Source organism: Adiantum capillus-veneris, chromosome 9 (assembly GCF_014529385.1).
Source record: "Adiantum capillus-veneris isolate H3 chromosome 9, ASM1452938v2, whole genome shotgun sequence".
Classification (NCBI taxonomy): Eukaryota; Viridiplantae; Streptophyta; class Polypodiopsida; order Polypodiales; family Pteridaceae; genus Adiantum; species Adiantum capillus-veneris.
The window spans coordinates 88064997-88087486 of NC_140939.1; the positions used below are offsets into that span (position 1 = coordinate 88064997).

Genomic DNA, 22490 nt, shown 5'->3' on the forward strand with positions numbered 1-22490 from the left:
CTCTTTATAGCTTTCATCCCTCAACAAATGAGCTATAATCACAAAACAAGAAATTGATACAAAGCAGTGTTAGTTCTTGCATATATCTTTGTAGCTATTGACTCACAAGTTCAAGGGTAGACTCCTTTGGGACGCCATGATTTTGAAACACAAAAACTTCCTCTCATTTTTTCCTTTTCTCACCCCTCTCCCCCCCCCCTAAATATGATACCCACTCCCTTATTTCTAAGCTTGGGAGGTAAATTATTGGGGGCTTCCCCTAACTTGTACGCTTATGTAACTTGGAAAAAAACCCCCCTCCCCTGCGCTTACGTGGTGCGGTAAGTGTTGGAATTAGGGTTGAAGAGAAACACACACAGCTTGGAGAAGACAAAGGAAGCTCAAGGCACACAATAGAGAGTGTGTTTCTTAGTATGCAATGGAAAGATCGTTCGCCCTAGAGTGATGGGCGTATATACAATGCATGGGGGAAAAAACCTCCTAAAGAGGGGAAAAATGCCCCGACGGTCCTAATGTGTTCACACATTAGGACATGTGGTAGTGATGTGTTCACACACATCACTACCACATGTATATGGTAACAAATCCCCCGTGGAGTGATGCGGTGAACAAGAGCTGGCACATGAGTAAAGGGAAGTACCATGCCCTGAGGACATGATCAGTCCACAAAGGGGAGTAAGCCCAAAGCTTTGCGGAAAGCTTCAAGCTTCTCAGGAGACAATGCCTTTGTGAAAAGATCTGCAAAGTTGTCCTATGTTGGCACATAAGCCAGGCTGATCTCTCCTACTAAGAGCTTCTCCCTGACATAGTGGTAATGCACCTCAATGTGCTTTGTACGAGCATGAAAAACTGGGTTCCTCGCAACTGCCAATGCTCTCTGACTGTCAGTGTAGATAGTGTTGGCAGTGTCCTGTCCAACACCCAAACCAGCCATAAGGCGTCTGAGCCATACACACTCAACCGTAGCTGTGAAGACTGCCTTGTACTCAGCCTCACAACTCAAAGTGGCCACAGTAGGTTTCTTCTTGCTCAACCATGATATACATGAACTGCCAAGCATGAAACAAAAACCACTTGTGGACACTCGTGTGTCAAAACAACCAGCCCAATCTGAGTCCGAAAAAGCATGTAAGTCTGGCGACAATGATCCCCCCTTGGGATAAAATAAGCCAAGATGTAAAGTGCCACTAAGGTAGCAGAAAATCCTCTTGACAGCCTGCCAATGCTTAGACCCTGGGCTATACATAAATCTACTGACCTCTGAGACTCCAAACTGAATATCTGGCCTCGTGTTGCATACATAAATGAGGCAGCCAACAACCGTTTGGTAAAGAGTGACATCAGCAGGATCGCGAGCATCATATAGACTCAACTTCAAACCTGTTTCCATGGGAGTGGCAATAGGTTTGCAATTCTCAAGTCCAAACTTACATAGCAATGTTTCTATGTAACTTTTCTGACACAAAGCAATAGCATCATCACATGCTTAAACTGTATACCCAAGTAATGATTCAACAGTCCCAAATCTTTCATCTTGAAAGTAGCATTCAAATCAGCCTTAAATTCAGCAATATGTCTTTCATTTGGTCCAGTGATCAGCAAATCATCGACATAAAGAACCACAATGAGAAGTACATCATCCTCACGCTTTACATACAATGTGCTTTCTGTTGGACTGTTACGAAAGCCTCCTTTCGCCAAATGAGTGTCAGCTTTCTCATACAAAGCACGAAGAGATTGCTTCAACCCATACAAATCCTTCTTACATCTGCACACTTTGTCCTTTTGTCCTTTTATGACAAAACCGCGAGGCTGTGTTACATAAACTTCCTCAAATATGTCACCATTCAAGAAAGCAGTAACAATGTCTGATTGATGTACATCCCAACCAAAATGAGCTGTCAATGCACATAGAAAATGCACAATAGTCATACAACAAGTGGGAGCAAAAGTCTCTTCATAATCAATGCCTTTTTGCTGTGCATAACCCTTTGCAACAAGTGGAGCCTTATGGCGATCGATCTCACCATCTGGCTTGCGTTTTAACTTGTAAACCCACTTCGTACCAATGGCATTTTTTCCAAGAGACAAATCACATAAAATCATTTTCTATAAGTGCATCATATTCTGATTGCATGGCAGCCATCCAATTTCTGAATTCTGTGCTTCATCAAAAGACAGAGGCTCCTCAACATCATGTAAGCTATACATAGCCAAAGCATAACAATCTGATGCATAAGATGCATGGCGAGAGCCTGAACGAGTACGACTATACAAAGGTGCATCCAATTTACTGTCACGCAAAGTGTGCACCAGCCATTTTGGCATACTTGTAGCCTGCTCATTTTCAGCCCTTTCCTCATCAAGTACATCATGTACATCTGCATTAGTAATAGGCTGATCTAAAACATTTTCAGAAACCCCCATAGGCTGTACATTTGCCTCATTGGAACTTACATTTGTATGTCCACCACTGAAAAGAGGCAACAAAGTGTCATAAATGTCATGTGAGCTTACATTACTGTCTCTAGTATATGACAACAAGGGCTAAATAGAATCTTCCACAAACACTACATCCCGAGAAACCAGAATACGTTTTGTTTGCGGATGATACAACCTGTAACCTTTGCTTTCAGCACTATAACCAACAAAAATACATTTGACAACCTTATCATCCAATTTTCTGCGCTGCACTTGTGGCACCAAAGCATATGTCAAACAGCCTAAACAACAAATGTGATCAATAGAAGGCTTTCTATCATGCCATGCTGCATATGGAGTAATAGACTGCAAAGCTTTCGTAGGACACCTGCTAAGTACATAAGTGGCACACATGATGGCCTCAAGCTAAAAAGAATGCGGCAAAGCTTGACTTTTGACCATACATCGTGCCATTTCCGTCAGTGACCTGTTTTTCCTCTCAGCAACACCATTTTGCTAAGGTGTATAAGGCACTATACATTGGTGTTTTATCCCACGACCAGCCAGAAATGCATTCAATTCATGAGACATATACTCCCCTCCTCGATCGGAACGGAGGGTGCCCATAGAACATTTCGAGACATTTTCAGCCATAACCAGAAATTGTTTGAAGCACATAAAAACTTTGGACTTTTCTTTAAGCGAAAATACCCATGCATGCCTGGGTAATCATCAATGAAATTCATGAAGTACAGGTAATTGCCCAAGGACGGAGTTTGCATGGACCCACAAACATCACCATGCACAAGCTGCAACCTGTATCTGGCCCGAACTGAACCATCCTTTGGAAATTTAGAACGCTACATCTTACCCAAAATACAGCCTTCACAAACATGTTTGAGAGGTGCTTCAAGAGGCGGCAAAGAAGCAACCATATCAGATTTCTGCAAACGTAGCAAACTGGCAAAATTCAGATGACCAAAACGTGCATGCCAAAGTTTTGCATCTGAAATAGCCCTTGAATCTGCAACCACATTTGCAAAATTTTGTCTACACTTGTCATACAAAGTGAGCTTATACAGCCCACAACACAAAAGCCCAGATGCAACAATTTCATCACCAAAACTGAGATCATGAACTGTACATCTGTCATCCACAAATTTGACTACAAGTCCAAGTCTAGCAAGTGCGGATACAGACAAGAGATTCTTCTTGATCCTAGGTACCTGGATAAGAGGCGTTGTTGGCACAAGTTACTGAATTCGCATGAGGGATAGACTCGAGAGAGGTAAACAATTCACGATGTGAGGTAATGTGCTTTGTAGCACCATTGTTGAAATACCACACATGTGAATCTGCAGCAATTGACAAGCATGCATCATGTACAACAGGATTGTAAGTGCACTCTGCGCTAAAAGCCCATTCTGCATCAACATCAGCAACAAAGTCTCCTTTCACAGAAGACTCAATAATGGCTGCATTTGTAGTGGAACCAGCATTTGCAGTGGAACCACCCTCTTTCTTCTTAGCCTCTTTGGCCTTCAACTTAGGACACGACTTGATCAAGTGATCATTGGATTGACAATAATTGCAACGCATCTTCTTTTTGCCCTTATCACCAAAATTTTCAGACAAATTGCTGAAAGCAGAAGCATTAGGAGCAGAATTTTTGCCACTCGCAGCAGAACCATAAGAAGTGGCTACATTGCTGTTACCACCCTTTCTTTGAGAAGCAATAAAAGCCTGTTCAACTGCACGCTGTCTAGTCCTGATTTTTCTGAAAAGTGACTCTTGGAATAGCAATGTGCATAATGCATCAAACTTGACAACTTCTGGATTTCCTTGGGTCATAAGTCTCCAAGTACTAGCAAAAGTCTAGTAAGAATCTGGTAAGGCATCAACAACAGTCTGCACAAGGGAACTGTCTGAAATAACTTCACCTGCAGAAATAAGTTGCTCATTGATATCCTTGACACTAGCAAGGAAAGTGTCCATATCATCTTCCTCATGCATAATCTTCGACTCCAGCTCTTTACGCAACAAAGCAATTTTAGCTTCATTGTGGCTTGCATAAAGATCTGCTAGAATATCCCAAGCCTGTTTTGTAGATTTTGCTGAACGGATGTGATGAACAATGGTGCCACAGACAACGCAAACAATGCATGAGCCTCTGCATCCCTAACATCCCAGCGAGCTTTTTCTGATGTAGGCAAAACAACTCTAACAACTGCAATTCTTGCAGCAAGACCTGCAACATCCTCAACATCGCCAACATCCTCAGAACCAGGACGTACATCAATGCCTGCACAATGTTCCAGACTCCTTTTGACACAAGAACATGTTGCATCATATAAGCCCACATAGGGTAGTTGTCCCCATCCAACCCGTCCTCACCAGCAAACATCTTGAACACATCTATGTTGTTGTTGTCAACCATGGTAAATGTTGCACCTGATGTGAAAACTGCCCGAAAATAGGAGAAACGAAGCGGGAACAACATGTGCTATATAGCACAAACCGTAGAAGACTATCAGAAACCTGTTATGCAGAAAATGGAACTGACAAAAATTTTGCACAAAATGACGAAATAGCCTGTGTAGAATTGTCTGTAGTGGAAACGGAGGCCGAAATGAGCCCAAATCAAAATATTTATCGACCTGCGAACGCTCGCCAAACCTCACTGAAATTGGAGAAAGTGAGCAGGCGTGTGCTAGAGTAGCTGGCGACTAAGCCCGGGAGGACGTGACCTGCTCTGATACCAATTGCTGGAATTAGGATTGCAGCGAAATGCACACAGCTTGGAGAAGATGAAGGAAGCTCAAGGCACACAATAGAGAGTGTGTTTCTTAGTATGCAAGGGAAAGATCGATAGCCCTAAACACTACATACTAAACACCTGGAGTGAAGTGCCAAATGAATTCAAAGACAGAGTCATCAGCATGCTACATGACGAGTTTCCCGTGTCAAGTCGGGATGAGCGCTTCAATAAAGACATGACGAAGGTTCGAATGCGCGAATACTGCAAACACAAGCGTTTTGAAGTACAAAAAGCAATAAAGCATGGGTGGAACAGACCAGATTGGCTGGCCAAAGAAGATTGAAAGAATGCGAAACAAGTAGCGCGCGAGAATCCTGACAAGTGGAAGCAACAAAAAGAGGCAACCAAAGCGCGAGTAGAGGTAGGGAACTCCCACCTCTTGGGGAACAGCGGGTGGGCATCATTTGAGGCCGATTTTGTAAGCGTTTCTGCTTTGCTCTTTAGGTTTGCTAGTTACGTCTTTTTGTACTTTTAAATTCTAACATAATAGATTCTTTGTATGTTTTGAACAGTGTCGATGACAGGACGTGACCCACACCGTACGAGCACGAGTAGGCAGGCAGAAAGGGCTTAAACGACCTGATGGACATTCTAAGTTTTCGCGGCAGCATGGTTAATATTTCACTTTACTCTTTTACATTTGTTGTATTTTAATAATAAGCTAAGAAAATAGATTGTTTTGTAATTATATGTTTATACTTATAGAAAGTCTTATTGTTTTTTTCTGCAGAATCCGACAGATACGCCGCTTGGACGCGATGAGATTTCTGATAAGATGACGTCAATCTAGCCGTACCCAGATAGCATTAGTTTCTTTTTGTCATAGCATGTATAATGAGATGACGTGTATACGCCTTTTTGTAACTATTGGAAAACCATGTATTTTCTCAATAATGACAATTGTGTTGTAACTATTACATTTGCAAAGCTTAACAATCAAGTGATTTTGCTATATTGTGTATAATCGAAATTGATTTACTTTCGTCCAATTACTTTTGTCGATTTTATATCTTTATTCTACAAACAATACTATGCATGGTGGAGTTAATGGTTATATTGTCTTGTGGGTGACTACTTTGGGTCTATACCTTGCACTTTCTTTCAAAGGTGAATCTGGGTTTATCTTGAATTCATTAGATTTACTCTATTATGAAAACATTCAGTATAGTTGATAGGTGGCAGAGCATTCACCCAAAAAATTAACTCTCGGACGGCGCTATAAGCGTCTCTATATAAGGTTCTGCTACGTCGCTATAAGCGTCGCTACAGAAGGACTGTAACCGTTGCTATATAGCGTTACATATAGCGAGGATTATAGCGACGTTCCCGTAACGACGGTCTTAGCGACACCGGGGAGTATAACAACCCAATGTATTTCCATCGCTAAAAGCGTCACAAGTGCACATAACCTCTTGTAGTGTGTAGGTTGATACGTGTGTGAAAAGACTGATCAAATACTCTAGAGACTCGAAATTTGTGAAACACCTGAAGGATTACCCGATTGATGAGATTCACTCAAGATGGCGTAACTCTCCTCAAGACTAGAAGGAAGCTATTGAAGAAAAGCCGAGTGTAAAAAAGCAAAAATTGTACTCGCAGAAAGAAGTGGACATAGCCCTTGAAAAGAAGATGAACCAAATAATGAAAGTCTTGAAGGACTCTCGAAAGAAGAAACAATCGATGGATTTTCCCAATTATTTGGGCCAGAAGCCGACTTTCGAGATGACAAATAGATCCAAGAAGCGTTTTTGTTTCCAGGATGATCCAAATTTTTCTTCATCTTCAGAGACTTCCGACAATTCGTCGTCTCTTGTTCCAGAGAGGATGAGAAAAGGCAAAAGAAGCAGAGAAAAAGAAAGAAAATCAAGAAAATAAGACTTGAGAAAAAGTTTAGGAGGCATGGGAGGCCCTCTAGTAGTTTAGAGGAGGAGAGGTCGTTCTCTTCTGGCGGTGAATAGATGAGCCAAAAAAACAAGGGGTTCAAGTAAGAGAGTTCTTTGAGATGCTCTCAGTTTAAGAGAGCAATCTAGGAAAAAATTGGCACACGGTTGCATTTCTCATCCTCATTCGACCAACATAGCCAATTCAGTGGTTTTGGATTTATTGAAGTCTTATATTTCAGATCAGAAGACTCCATAAGAAAAGTACTTGCCTTTGGTGAAATTTGCATACAATAACACGGTCCACTCGTTAACGGGGAAGGCGCCATTTGAGGTAATCGAAGGTGCTAAGAAGGTCCCTCCATTTCTAAGCACCAAGGCAATATTTTTGAAGCAGATCAATACACGAGGGGTTTGGACACTGCTTTTGCCAAGGTTTGCGAGGCTCGAGAGCAGTCTCAAGCACGGCATAAGAAGGCAATAGATAAACATCGAGACGACTTGAAGTGGAAGAAGGACGACAGGGTGCTCTTACGTTAAGGCATGCCTAAGAAAACAAAAAAGAGAGGAGCGGATTTTTCCAAAGCTTAGCATGAGGTATTATGGCCCTTTCCAGATTAAAGAAAAGATAAATGATGTCTCCTTTAAACTCAAGCTGTCCAATACTTGGAAGATTTACAATGCATTCCATGTGAGTCTATCGAAGCCTTTTAAGGGAGATGTGCCAGTTGATGGGGAGCCTGACGAGCAACCCAAAGTGGACGAAAGCGAGAAGATACTCGTTCTAGAAAAGATATTGGCACACAAGGAAAGAAAGATGAAAGGTAAAGTGATTCGAAGATTCTTGGTTAAATTTGAGAACTATCCCACATTGGATGCAAAAAGGATGGAGGAGGAGGACCTAGCAGATACTCCTCACATTTTGAAACTTTTCTTTGAAGCATTCAGTTTAGCATAGTCTACTCCGATAGAACCCCGAATTTAGCAAGGGTGAATCTAGTGCAGCGAGTTTGCACAACAGGAGAGTTACTCCGCTCCTTTGTCAACGGGTTACTCCGATTTTGAATAAGGTCATTGATGTCCCCTTTGGGCTTCAAGGATACCAACGCGCTGACCAGTATTCTATTATATAACTTTATGGCACGGAATTCCCGAAAATGAATATGAGTGATTTGTACTCTCTCATTTGACTTGTTTGAGTGCAAGAACTGAAAGATGAAATGCCTGTCAACAGAAATTGCGAAGGTCCGTACTACCTGCCACGTCAGTCTGTCAACACGTTTTCGGACGGGTTTTTCACTGACCTACTGCCACGTCAACCTATCGGCACATTTCACGAGAGTCTACAGGTTGTGTGTGTCTAGGGGCCTACCACGTCACCAGTTTGTGACAGAGGTCCTTGGGTCCTTTTTATTTTTACAAGGAATACCAAAAGCAAAGCCCCAAAAGCAATTAAACTCTAAAGCAAATTGTCCCAAAAGCAATTGGTTCTCAAAAACTACCAAAAGCACCAGCACCAATTGCAAAAATACGTAAAAGCTACCACGTCATCAGCCAACACAAATTCAAGGTTTTCGTACAATCTGCTACATCAGCTTGCCAACGCGTTTTGCGAGAGTCTGTATTGCTGCCACATGGCACCTCTACTGCACGCATAAATCATGTCACTTCTACTGCAGACATAAATCAGCAGGTTGAATCTAGTGCGCTGCGGATTGCACAAGAGGGGAGCCACTCCACTCCTTTGTCACAAATTGCCTAGATTGAATAAAGTCACTAATTTCTCTTTGAGATTTTAGAGTACTGACGGGCTGATAGTATTTTGCAGAATGACTTTATGAATTGTGTACATTGAATTGGAAATTTCCTTGATTAGACTGAAAACATGTGCTCTTTCATCTCTTCATGACTCCTTGGGCATACATGTCAACCAATTCTCCAAAGGCATCCAACATCACAAACGTAGTTGGAGGATCTTGAGATGCCCAACAGCACACCATATTACTATTGCATTCTTTGAAGCCTTGGCTTTAGAGCTCGTAGAAGCATTAACAAAAGGTCACTAAGGGGAAAAGGCCCATAGTAACCCTTCCCCAAGTTGTCGCTGACTATAAGAGTGGCATGTCCTTAGCCAACAAAGGCCGTAGCATTTGGAAAATAGCCTCTTGCGATATTATTAGCTTCCTTTGCTCATTCCACAACTCAGTAACTTTATTTGGAGCACCGAAAAAGTAGTTATTGTGGAGACTCTGTATGAGTACTTCATCAAAAACTTCTGAAGTTAACTCTTTGCAGACCTCTACGAGCTCCTCTTCTGCCTTCTGCATGAATAGCCACTCTCCACCATTCAAGCCCTTAACATACTTTACTTTTAACATTCTACACATACAAGGCTGAGCAAGCTCACTCACAAATACATTTCACTAAGGTAGAAGGTGATTTCCTTACTTAGGTGTCTGTGCCAAGCGAGCGCGCACGTGTGTGTGTGTGTGTGTGTGAGAGAGAGAGAAGGCCTACCTGCCAAAATATTTTCGCTGCCTTGGTCCTTCAACAGCCCAAAGGACATTATCAGTATATTCTATCCTGTGTTTCGTCAAGCATGATTACAGAATGAGCTGATAGCTGGCTAGCCATCCAAAGCACCTCTCACAGAAGCATAATTCCATCTATCGCATACTTGATTATTGGCCCAGGCCCCAAGCAAACAATGCAACAGCCAAGAGCAAAAATTCAATTGTCTTTGCAAAGTTGAGGTTGAATCCCAAAAATGACAACATTATTCAATGCTCATACCTATTGGTTCGTAATGCCGCCATTGTGATTTCTTTGGATGTTAATTTTTACAGTCAAGAATTGGGCAGTTTAGTTAGAAATCTTTATAAATACTTTAGATTTTGGCATTTTTTGAACCTGTTAGAATTTCAAAATGTCTCCTAGACTTCAAGCATATCCTGAGAAGAACCCACAAAAATTTACACATACTAGTGTAAAAACCCGCAATTCCTTCCAATTTTGTTGCAAAATTTGGTAGAATTTTCATTATCATTGATTGGAGAAAATGTTTTTGGTGAGCTAAGACCACTTGAGGCGATTAAATATTGTAATGTGTTTCTCTGTTCTTCTTTAGGGCATGCCACAATGGCCTAAATAATACAGGGCATACTTAATGCCCTCCGACAAGACGTGACCCCACACCGTACGAGCACGAGTAGGCAGGCAGAAAGGGCTTAAACGACCTGATGGACATTCTAAGTTTTCACGACAGCATGGTTAATATTTCACTTTACTCTTTTACATTTGTTGTATTTTAATAATAAGCTATGAAAATAGATTGTTTTGTAATTATATGTTTATACTTATAGAAAGTCTTATTGTTTTTTTCTGCAGAATCCGACAGATACGCTACTTGGACGCGATGAGATTTCTGATTAGACGACGTCAATCTAGCCGTACCCAGATAGCATTAGTTTCTTTTTGTCATAGCATGTATAATGAGATGACGTGTATCCCCCTTTTTGTAACTATTGGAAAACCATGTATTTTCTCAATAATGACAATTGTGTTGTAACTATTACATTTGCAAAGCTTAACAATCAAGTGATTTTGCTATATTGTGTATAATAGAAATTGATTTACTTTCATCAATTTACTTTCATCCAATTACTTTTGTCAGTTTTATATCTTTATTCTACAAACAATACTATGCATGGTGGAGTTAATGGTTATATTGTCTTGTGGGTGACTACTTTGGGTCTATACCTTGCACTTTCTTTCAAAGGTGAATCTGGGTTTATCTTGAATTCATTAGATTTACTCTATTATGAAAACATTCAATATATTTGATAGGTGGCAGAGCATTCACCCAAAAAATTAACTCTCGGACGGCGCTATAAGCGTCTCTATATAAGGTTCTGCTACGTCGCTATAAGCGTCGCTACAGAAGGACTGTAACCGTTGCTATATAACGACACATATAGCGACGATTATAGCGACGTTCCCGTAACGACGGTCTTAGCGACACCGGGGAGTATAACAACCCAATGTATTTCCATCGCTAAAAGCGTCACAAGTGCACATAACCTCTTGTAGTGTGTAGGTTGATACGTGTGTGAAAAGACTGATCAAATACACTATAGACTCGAAATTTGTGAAACACCTGAAGGATTACCCGATTGATGAGATTCACTCGAGATGGCGTGACTCTCCTCTAGACTAGAAGGAAGCTATTGAAGAAAAGACGAGTGTAAAAAAGCAAAAATTGTACTCGCAGAAAGAAGTGGACGTAGCCCTTGAAAAGAAGATGAACCAAATAATGAAAGTCTTGAAGCACTCTCGAAAGAAGAAAAAATCGATGGATTTTCCCAATTATTTGGCCCAGAAGCCGACTTTCGAGATGACAAGTAGATCCAAGAAGCGTTTTTGTTTCCAGGATGATCCAAATTTGTCTTCATCTTCAGAGAGTTCCGACAATTCATCGTCTCTTGTTCCAAAGAGAATGAGAAAAGGCGAAAGAAGCAGAGAAAAAGAAAGAAAATCAAGAAAATTAGACTTGAGAAAAAGTTTAGGAGGCATGGGAGGCCCTCTAGTAGTTTAGAGGAGGAGAGCTCGTTCTCTTCTGGCGGTGAATAGATGAGCCAAAAAAACAAGGGGTTCAAGTAAGAGAGTTCTTTGAGATGCTCTCAGTTTAAGAGAGCAATCTAGGAAAAAATTGGCACACGGTTGCATTTCTCATCCTCATTCGACCAACATAGCCAATTCAGTGGTTTTGGATTTATTGAATTCTTATATTTCAGATCAGAAGACTCGATAAGAAAAGTACTTGCCTTTGGTGAAATTTGCATACAATAACACGGTCCACTCGTTAACGGGGAAGGCGCCATTTGAGGTAATCGAGGGTGCTAAGAAGGTCCCTCCATTTCTAAGCACCAAGGCAATATTTTTGAAGCAGATCAATACACGAGGGGTTTGGACACTGCTTTTGCCAAGGTTTGCGAGGCTCGAGAGAAGTCTCAAGCACGGCATAAGAAGGCAATAGATAAACATCGACACCACTTGAAGTGGAAGGAGGACGACTGGGTGCTCTTAAGTTAAGGCATGCCTAAGAAAACAAAAAAGAGAGGAGCGGCTTTTTCCAAAGCTTAGCATGAGGTATTATGGCCCTTTCCAGATTAAAGAAAAGATAAATGATGTCTCCTTTAAACTCAAGCTGTCCAATACTTGGAAGATTTACAATGCATTCCATGTGAGTCTATCGAAGCCTTTTAAGGGAGATGTGCCAGTTGATGGGGAGCCTGACGAGCAACCCAAAGTGGACGAAAGCGAGAAGATACTCGTTCTAGAAAAGATATTGGCACACAAGGAAAGAAAGATGAAAGGTAAAGTGATTCGACGATACTTGGTTAAATTTGAGAACTATCCCACATTGGATGCAAAAAGGATGGAGGAGGAGGACCTAGCAGATACTCCTCACATTTTGAAACTTTGCTTTGAAGCATTCAGTTTAGCATAGTCTACTCCGATAGAACCCCGAATTCAGCAAGGGTGAATCTAGTGCAGCGAGTTTGCACAACAGGAGAGTTACTCCGCTCCTTTGTCAACGGGTTACTCCGATTTTGAATAAGGTCATTGATGTCCCCTTTGGGCTTCAAGGATACCAACGCGCTGACCAGTATTCTATTATATAACTTTATGGCACGGAATTCCCGAAAATGAATATGAGTGATTTGTACTCTCTCATTTGACTTGTTTGAGTGCAAGAACTGAAAGATGAAATGCATGTCAACAGAAATTGCGAAAGTCCGTACTACCTGCCACGTCAGTCTGTCAACACGTTTTACGACGGGTTTTTCACTGACCTACTGCCACGTCAACCTGTCGGCACATTTCACGAGAGTCTACAGGTTGTGTTTTTCTAGGGGCCTACCACGTCACCAGTCTGTGACAGAGGTCCTTGGGTCCTTTTTATTTTTACAAGGAATACCAAAAGCAAAGCCCCAAAAGCAATTAAACTCTAAAGCAAATTGTCCCAAAAGCAATAGGTTCTCAAAAACTACTAAAAGCACCAGCACCAATTGCAAAAATATGTAAAAGCTACCACGTCATCAGCCAACACAAAATCAAGGTTTTCGTACAATCTGCTACATCAGCTTGCCAACGCGTTTTGCGAGAGTCTGTATTGCTGCCACATGGCACCTCTACTGCACGCATAAATCATGTCACTTCTACTGCAGACATAAATCAGCAGGTTGAATCTAGTGCGCTGCGGATTGCGCAAGAGGGGAGCCACTCCACTCCTTGGTCACAAATTGCCTAGATTGAATAAAGTCACTAATTTCTCTTTGAGATTTTAGAGTACTGACGGGCTGATAGTATTTTGCGAAATGACTTTATGAATTGTGTACATTGAATTGGAAATTTCCTTGATTAGACTGAAAACATGTGCTCTTTCATCTCTTCATGACTCCTTGGGCATACATGTCAACCAATTCTCCAAAGGCATCCAACATCACAAACGTAGTTGGAGGATCTTGAGATGCCCAACAGCACACCATATTACTATTGCATTCTTTGAAGCCTTGGCTTTAGAGCTCGTAGAAGCATTAACAAAAGGTCACTAAGGGGAAAAGGCCCATAGTAACCCTTCCCCAAGTTGTCGCTGACTATAAGAGTGGCATGTCCTTAGCCAACAAAGGCCGTAGCATTTGGAAAATAGCCTCTTGCCATATTATTAGCTTCCTTTGCTCATTCCACAACTCAGTTACTTTATTTGGAGCACCGAAAAAGTAGTTATTGTGGAGACTCTATATGAGTACTTCATCAAAAACTTCTGAAGTTAACTCTTTGCAGACCTCTACGAGCTCCTCTTCTGCCTTCTGCATGAATAGCAACTCTCCACCATTCAAGCCCTTAACATACTTTACTTTTAACATTCTACACATACAAGGCTGAGCAAGCTCACTCACAAATACATTTCACTAAGGTAGAAGGTGATTTCCTTACTTAGGTGTCTGTGCCAAGCGAGCGCGCACGCGTGTGTGTGTGTGTGTGTGAGAGAGAGAAGGCCTACCTGCCAAAATATTTTCGCTGCCTTGGTCCTTCAACAGCCCAAAGGACATTATCAGTATATTCTATCCTGTGTTTCGTCAAGCATGATTACAGAATGAGCTGATAGCTGGCTAGCCATCCAAAGCACCTCTCACAGAAGCATAATTCCATCTATCGCATACTTGATTATTGGCCCAGGCCCCAAGCAAACAATGCAATAGCCAAGAGCAAAAATTCAATTGTCTTTGCAAAGTTGAGGTTGAATCCCAAAAATGACAACATTATTCAATGCTCATACCTACTGGTTCGTAATGCCGCCATTGTGATTTCTTTGAATGTTAATTTTTACAGTCAAGAATTGGGCAGTTTAGTTAGAAATCTTTATAAATACTTTAGATTTTGGCATTTTTTGAACCTGTTAGAATTTCAAAATGTCTCCTAGACTTCAAGCATATCCTGAGAAGAACCCACAAAAATTTACACATACTACTGTAAAAACCTGCAATTCCTTCCAATTTTGTTGCAAAATTTGGTAGAATTTTTATTATCATTGATTGGAAAAAATGTTTTTGGTGAGCTAAGACCACTTGAGGCGATTAAATATTGTAATGTCTTTCTCTGTTCTTCTTTAGGGTATGCCACAATGGCCTAAATAATACAGGGCATACTTAATGCCCTCCGACAAGACGTGACCCCACACCGTACGAGCACGAGTAGGCAGGCAGAAAGGGCTTAAACGACCTGATGGACATTCTAAGTTTTCGCGGCAGCATGGTTAATATTTTACTTTACTCTTTTACATTTGTTGTATTTTAATAATAAGCTAAGAAAATAGATTGTTTTGTAATTATATGTTTATACTTATAGAAAGTCTTATTGTTTTTTTCTGCAGAATCCGACAGATACGCCGCTTGGACGCGATGAGATTTCTGATTAGACGACGTCAATCTAGCCGTACCCAGATAGCATTAGTTTCTTTTTGTCATAGCATGTATAATGAGATGACGTGTATACACCTTTTTGTAACTATTGGAAAACCATGTATTTTCTCAATAATGACAATTGTGTTGTAACTATTACATTTGCAAAGCTTAACAATCAAGTGATTTTGCTATATTGTGCATAATCGAAATTGATTTACTTTCATCAATTTACTTTCGTCCAATTACTTTTGTCAGTTTTATATCTTTATTCTACAAACAATACTATGCATGGTGGAGTTAATGGTTATATTGTCTTGTGGGTGACTACTTTGGGTCTATACCTTGCACTTTCTTTCAAAGGTGAATCTGGGTTTATCTTGAATTCATTAGATTTACTCTATTATGAAAACATTCAATATAGTTGATAGGTGGCAGAGCATTCACCCAAAAAATTAACTCTCGGACGGCGCTATAAGCGTCTCTATATAAGGTTCTGCTACGTCGCTATAAGCGTCGCTACAGAAGGACTGTAACCGTTGCTATATAGCGACACATATAGCGACGATTATAGCGACGTTCCCGTAACGACGGTCTTAGCGACACCGGGGAGTATACCAACCCAATGTATTTCCATCGCTAAAAGCGTCACAAGTGCACATAACCTCTTGTATTGTGTAGGTTGATACGTGTGTGAAAAGACTGATCAAATACTCTAGAGACTCGAAATTTGTGAAACACCTGAAGGATTACCCGATTGATGAGATTCACTCGAGATGGCGTGACTCTCCTCAAGACTAGAAGGAAGCTATTGAAGAAAAGCCGAGTGTAAAAAAGCAAAAATTGTACTCGCAGAAAGAAGTGGACGTAGCCCTTGAAAAGAAGATGAACCAAATAATGAAAGTCTTGAAGCACTCTCGAAAGAAGAAAAAATCGATGGATTTTCCAAATTATTTGGGCCAGAAGCCGACTTTCAAGATGATAAGTAGATCCAAGAAGCGTTTTTGTTTCCAGGATGATCCAAATTTTTCTTCATCTTCAAAGAGTTCCGACAATTCATCGTCTCTTGTTCCAGAGAGGATGAGAAAAGGCGAAAGAAGCAGAGAAAAAGAAAGAAAATCAAGAAAATTAGACTTGAGAAAAAGTTTAGGAGGCATGGGAGGCCCTCTAGTAGTTTAGAGGAGGAGAGCTCGTTCTTTTCTGGCGGTGATTAGATGAGCCAAAAAAACAAGGGGTTCAAGTAAGAGAGTTCTTTGAGATGCTCTCAGTTTTAGAGAGCAATCTAGGAAAAAATTGGCACACGGTTGCATTTCTCATCCTCATTCGACCAACATAACCAATTCAGTGGTTTTGGATTTATTGAAGTCTTATATTTCAGATCGGAAGACTCAATAAGAAAAGTACTTGCCTTTGGTGAAATTTGCATACAATAACACGGTCCACTCGTTAACGGGGAAGGCGCCATTTGAGGTAATCGAAGGTGCTAAGAAGGTCCCTCCATTTCTAAGCACCAAGGCAACATTTTTGAAGCAGATCAATACACGAGGGGTTTGGACACTGCTTTTGCCAAGGTTTGCGAGGCTCGAGAGCAGTCTCAAGCACGGCATAAGAAGGCAATAGATAAACATCGAGACGACTTGAAGTGGAAGGAGGACGACAGGGTGCTCTTACGTTAAGGCATGCCTAAGAAAACAAAAAAGAGAGGAGCGGCTTTTTCCAAAGCTTAGCATGAGGTATTATGGCCCTTTCCAGATTAAAGAAAAGATAAATGATGTCTCCTTTAAACTCAAGCTGTCCAATACTTGGAAGATTTACAATGCATTCCATGTGAGTCTATCGAAGCCTTTTAAGGGAGATGTGCCAGTTGATGGGGAGCCTGATGAGCAACCCAAAGTGGACGAAAGCGAGAAGATACTCGTTCTAGAAAAGATATAATTGGCACACAAGGAAAGAAAGATGAAAGGTAAAGTGATTCGAAGATTCTTGGTTAAATTTGAGAACTATCCCACATTGGATGCAAAAAGGATGGAGGAGGAGGACCTAGCAAATACTCCTCACATTTTGAAACTTTGCTTTGAAGCATTCAGTTTAGCATAGTCTACTCCGATAGAACCCCGAATTCAGCAAGGGTGAATCTAGTGCACCGAGTTTGCACAACAGGAGAGTTACTCCGCTCCTTTGTCAACGGGTTACTCCGATTTTGAATAAGGTCATTGATGTCCCCTTTGGGCTTCAAGGATACCAACGCGCTGACCAGTATTCTATTATATAACTTTATGGCACGGAATTCCCGAAAATGAATATGAGTGATTTGTACTCTCTCATTTGACTTGTTTGAGTGCAAGAACTGAAAGATGAAATGCCTGTCAACAGAAATTGCGAAGGTCCGTACTACCTGCCACGTCAGTCTGTCAACACGTTTTACGATGGGTTTTTCACTGACCTACTGCCACGTCAACCTGTCGGCACATTTCACGAGAGTCTACAGGTTGTGTGTGTCTAGGGGCCTACCACGTCACCAGTTTGTGACAGAGGTCCTTGGGTCCTTTTAATTTTTACAAGGAATACCAAAAGCAAAGCCCCAAAAGCAATTAAACTCTAAAGCAAATTGTCCCAAAAGCAATTGGTTCTCAAAAACTACCAAAAGCACCAGCACCAATTGCAAAAATACGTAAAAGCTACCACGTCATCAGCCAACACAAATTCAAGGTTTTCGTACAATCTGCTACATCAGCTTGCCAACGCGTTTTGCGAGAGTCTGTATTGCTGCCACATGGCACCTCTACTGCACGCATAAATCATGTCACTTCTACTGCAGACATAAATCAGCAGGTTGAATCTAGTGCGCTGCGGATTGCACAAGAGGGGAGCCACTCCACTCCTTTGTCACAAATTGCCTAGATTGAATAAAGTCACTAATTTCTCTTTGAGATTTTAGAGTACTGACGGGCTGATAGTATTTTGCGGAATGACTTTATGAATTGTGTACATTGAATTGGAAATTTCCTTGATTAGACTGAAAACATGTGCTCTTTCATCTCTTCATGACTCCTTGGGCATACATGTCAACCAATTCTCCAAAGGCATCCAACATCACAAACGTAGTTGGAGGATCTTGAGATGCCCAACAGCACACCATATTACTATTGCATTCTTTGAAGCCTTGGCTTTAGAGCTCGTAGAAGCATTAACAAAAGGTCACTAAGGGGAAAAGGCCCATAGTAACCCTTCCCCAAGTTGTCGCTGACTATAAGAGTGGCATGTCCTTAGCCAACAAAGGCCGTAGCATTTGGAAAATAGCCTCTTGCGATATTATTAGCTTCCTTTGCTCATTCCACAACTCAGTTACTTTATTTGGAGCACCGAAAAAGTAGTTATTGTGGAGACTCTGTATGAGTACTTCATCAAAAACTTCTGAAGTTAACTCTTTGCAGACCTCTACGAGCTCCTCTTCTGCCTTCTGCATGAATAGCCACTCTCCACCATTCAAGCCCTTAACATACTTTACTTTTAACATTCTACACATACAAGGCTGAGCAAGCTCACTCACAAATACATTTCACTAAGGTAGAAGGTGATTTCCTTACTTAGGTGTCTGTGCCAAGCGAGCGCGCACGCGTGTGTGTGTGTGTGTGAGTGAGAGAGAGAAGGCCTACCTGCCAAAATATTTTCGCTGCCTTGGTCCTTCAACAGCCCAAAGGACATTATCAGTATATTCTATCCTGTGTTTCGTCAAGCATGATTACAGAATGAGCTGATAGCTGGCTAGCCATCCAAAGCACCTCTCACAGAAGCATAATTCCATCTATCGCATACTTGATTATTGGCCCAGGCCCCAAGCAAACAATGCAACAGCCAAGAGCAAAAATTCAATTGTCTTTGCAAAGTTGAGGTTGAATCCCAAAAATGACAACATTATTCAATGCTCATACCTACTGGTTCGTAATGCCGCCATTGTGATTTCTTTGGATGTTAATTTTTACAGTCAAGAATTGGGCAGTTTAGTTAGAAATCTTTATAAATACTTTAGATTTTGGCATTTTTTGAACCTGTTAGAATTTCAAAATGTCTCCTAGACTTCAAGCATATCCTGAGAAGAACCCACAAAAATTTACACATACTACTGTAAAAACCTGCAATTCCTTCCAATTTTGTTGCAAAATTTGGTAGAATTTTCATTATCATTGATTGGAGAAAATGTTTTTGGTGAGCTAAGACCACTTGAGGCGATTAAATATTGTAATGTGTTTCTCTGTTCTTCTTTAGGGCATGCCACAATGGCCTAAATAATACAGGGCATACTTAATGCCCTCCGACAAGAAAGAAATTAGAAAGAAAATTTCGCATCGTCCACGGTTCCACTTCCCATGTGGCACTAGTCAACAAGCTTCATCCAAGGTCAGCAGTTTTTCTCAAGTGTCAATGCTTTACTAAGACCTTATGTAGACCAAAACACTATGATATTCAAATACTTCAATGCTGTACAGACCCGCGATGAAGTATGACGGTTGACAGTAATTCCTAGTATAAGGCCATCAGAATAGACTACAAATCCTACTGCGTGTGGAGAAGTCGATGAATGTTACGAAAGCCAAATCTGAGTGAGGAGAGATTCCTCACCTCTCTATTTTCATTGTCTGAGTTTTTGCGTGTGCCTGCATGTAGCTCCACAGATGGCGTGGCAAGCTCCGTGTTCCTCTGCATTTCAGCCCACAGGTTCCTCCTTCTTAGAGATGCGTCTGCGTGTGGGTGCGTTGTATAGTTTTACTTACTTTCTCTGCAGTTTAGCTCACAGTTTAAAACACAAACAGCACTTGCAGATGCGTGTGCATGCGTGCTTGTGCATGTAGTTTTACCAGAAAAATGTGTGGGTGTGTGTGTGTGTGTGTGTGTGAGAGAGAGAGAGAGAGAGAGAGTACCTGCAGACGAGGCACGGAGGGAAAGTTTGCATGCAAATGTACCATCCGTTCAGTGAATACTAACTAGTCCACGATTTTCAAAAAAACACCACCAAATATAATAATAATAATTATTATTGGCTTTTTAAAAGAAGCCTTAGATGTTTTTACTTTTCTTGCATTTTATTGTTTTAGAATGCTAAAGTAAAGCTTTATCTTGCATAACATACACATACATATACATACATACTTTTCTTGCATTCTATTGTTTTAGAATGTTAAAGTGAAGCTTCATCTTGCATATATTTAGTATTTTTTACACACATGCACACACATTAATTAGTTTTTTTTATTTCACCTTTCATTTCACGTTCTCGGATGGTTTGATTTTTCTTGCATTTTATAGCTTGATTCTATTTGAGAAAGTCTCTTTTATTAAGCGATCGTCGGTCGAGTTTCTTTCTTGCAAAGAAGCAAACTAGAAATACTAGCAGAAATTTTGAGCTTTGTAGGATTTTTTAACTACTGTCTCACATATTTCACCGGTTTTCCTTTCTTTTCATGGTTTGTAACTAGCTAGTTTCGATTTTCAACCGGCTCAAGATTAAGATAAGACAATCCTTTTCCCAACTTTAATTCGAGATTAGCTCAATCTAATGATTTTATCACTTTCTTATTGTTTTAGAAAGCCACTGTGACTCTTTCACTTGTTATTTTATAGAGTCGAGTAGGGTCGTGATCTTTGAGGGATATCTGCGACGATTCGCTCTTGAAAGAAGAAAAGTAAGGAAAGCAAAGGGGAGGGCTATTAGCAGATGTATGGGTAAGTCATTGGGAGATTCCGGCCGCTTTCTAACTAACAACAAAGGGTAAAAGGTTGCGAGCCCTCGTGCCATCAAGAGGACTCAGTGAGGAAGAGTGACGGGCCTGCACAAGGACGCATTGTTTGAAGCATTTTTTCTTATGGGAGGTATTGAAGTGGAGGCAACAAACTCGTTGTTGCATGATGGTTAGCATAAGTTATCTCACCTCCTGTACAAATGAAAGGGTTCAAATCCATCATTGATGGATGGTAATTTTGCTTGCCACGAGAAGGTGGAGTGAGAAATCTCTTAAGATTCTATATAATATAATGGAAAGGCAAAGAGCCAGTAGAAGGGAGGGAGGTAGTGTCGAGTATGTTTCGACGATTTTTGAAAACTTGTTAATAAACAGATGCCTTTATTTCAGAGAATGCATTACAATCATCGTCAGTAGTAATATTAGCATCGTCAATAGCCAGTAGCGTCGAGAGAAGCTCATCTTCTCATCATCGCCAAGCATGCCCTGCAGAGTGTCATTGTACACAGCTAGCCTCTTGTGGCTGTGTTGGTGGCTAGTGTCGTCGACCAAGTGAGGACCTAAACTTTGTGTTTAAAAAAATAATAAAATTTTTGCGCTTGTTTTGCAGAGCAGGCATCCGGTTATGTGGCTTAGCCCAATTTATGGAATGGAGAGCAAGAATCGATCACAGCTCGATTCTAGGTGTAGCAATTTTTATTGGTCATTTTGATGCCAAGGGTTCGAGGCAGGCGTAAGTGAAATCTATGAAGATTCTAGCTAATCAAATTTCCCTATTGAAAATGAATAATCCTCTTTAGAATTTCATTGGCCCTTATTTTTCAAGGTTATAATTTAGGCAGTTTAATTAGAGATTCCGCAAACAAGTCCACGATTTTCCAAATTTTGTAAATACCATTAAGTAATAATTTCTAACAACACTTATGGGTCTAGAAAAAATAAAACATGTTTATTTCTATGAAGATATCCTTCAAACACTTTCAATTATTAGCCATGAGGCTTTGTCGCACAAGCCTCTAGGATTGTGCCTCGCAAAGGGACATTCTAGATGAGGTTTACACTAGCTTCATGTAAGGCAATTCAAGCAAGTGTGATTCATGGCAAAGTGGCTAACCATCTCTTGGGGCTCAGTAGATGGTCAAGACGAGGTTGCCTTGTTGGCACCATGAGAGAGAGAGAGAGAGAGAGAGAGAGAGATGAAATGTTATATTAAACGACTTCAAAAGGCCAAAATGACCTATGAGACCAAATTGATACAATCTTGGTAGATTTAATCCAATATCTAGGTACAAAAATAAAAATAAAACTGAAGTAAAGTGAAAGACTAAAAGCATCATCATCATCGTCATCAATGCCCAAGGATACTTGACATCGGGCGTTGTCCGAGAAAGTATTGCATCGATCCTTGAAGAGCCTCGTCAATGTCCGCCTCTGTGAATAGGTGTATTGGGTGTCTCTCATGTCATGCTAGAATAATCATGATCCTTTGATGAAGCCTCCGTCAATGTCGTGATTGCCCTCATAGACGTTGGCATGTAGCTCGCCCGAGCTCAATGGCTTTGTCAACTAATATACCTCTAGTATGGGTGGGCTTTGAGGTATGTTGTGATGCATGCTTGTCTGGTTGCCAAGTCTCTACTATAAAGAAGTCAGTGATCTCCCTTTGTGA

The 22490-nt window shown here is 40.8% G+C and overlaps 1 pseudogene; it reads right to left on the minus strand.

The window, feature by feature from the left end:
- Positions 1-13605: 13605 nt before the first annotated feature.
- On the minus strand, positions 13606-20047 carry LOC147450770 (uncharacterized; annotated as a pseudogene).
- Positions 20048-22490: the final 2443 nt, after the last annotated feature.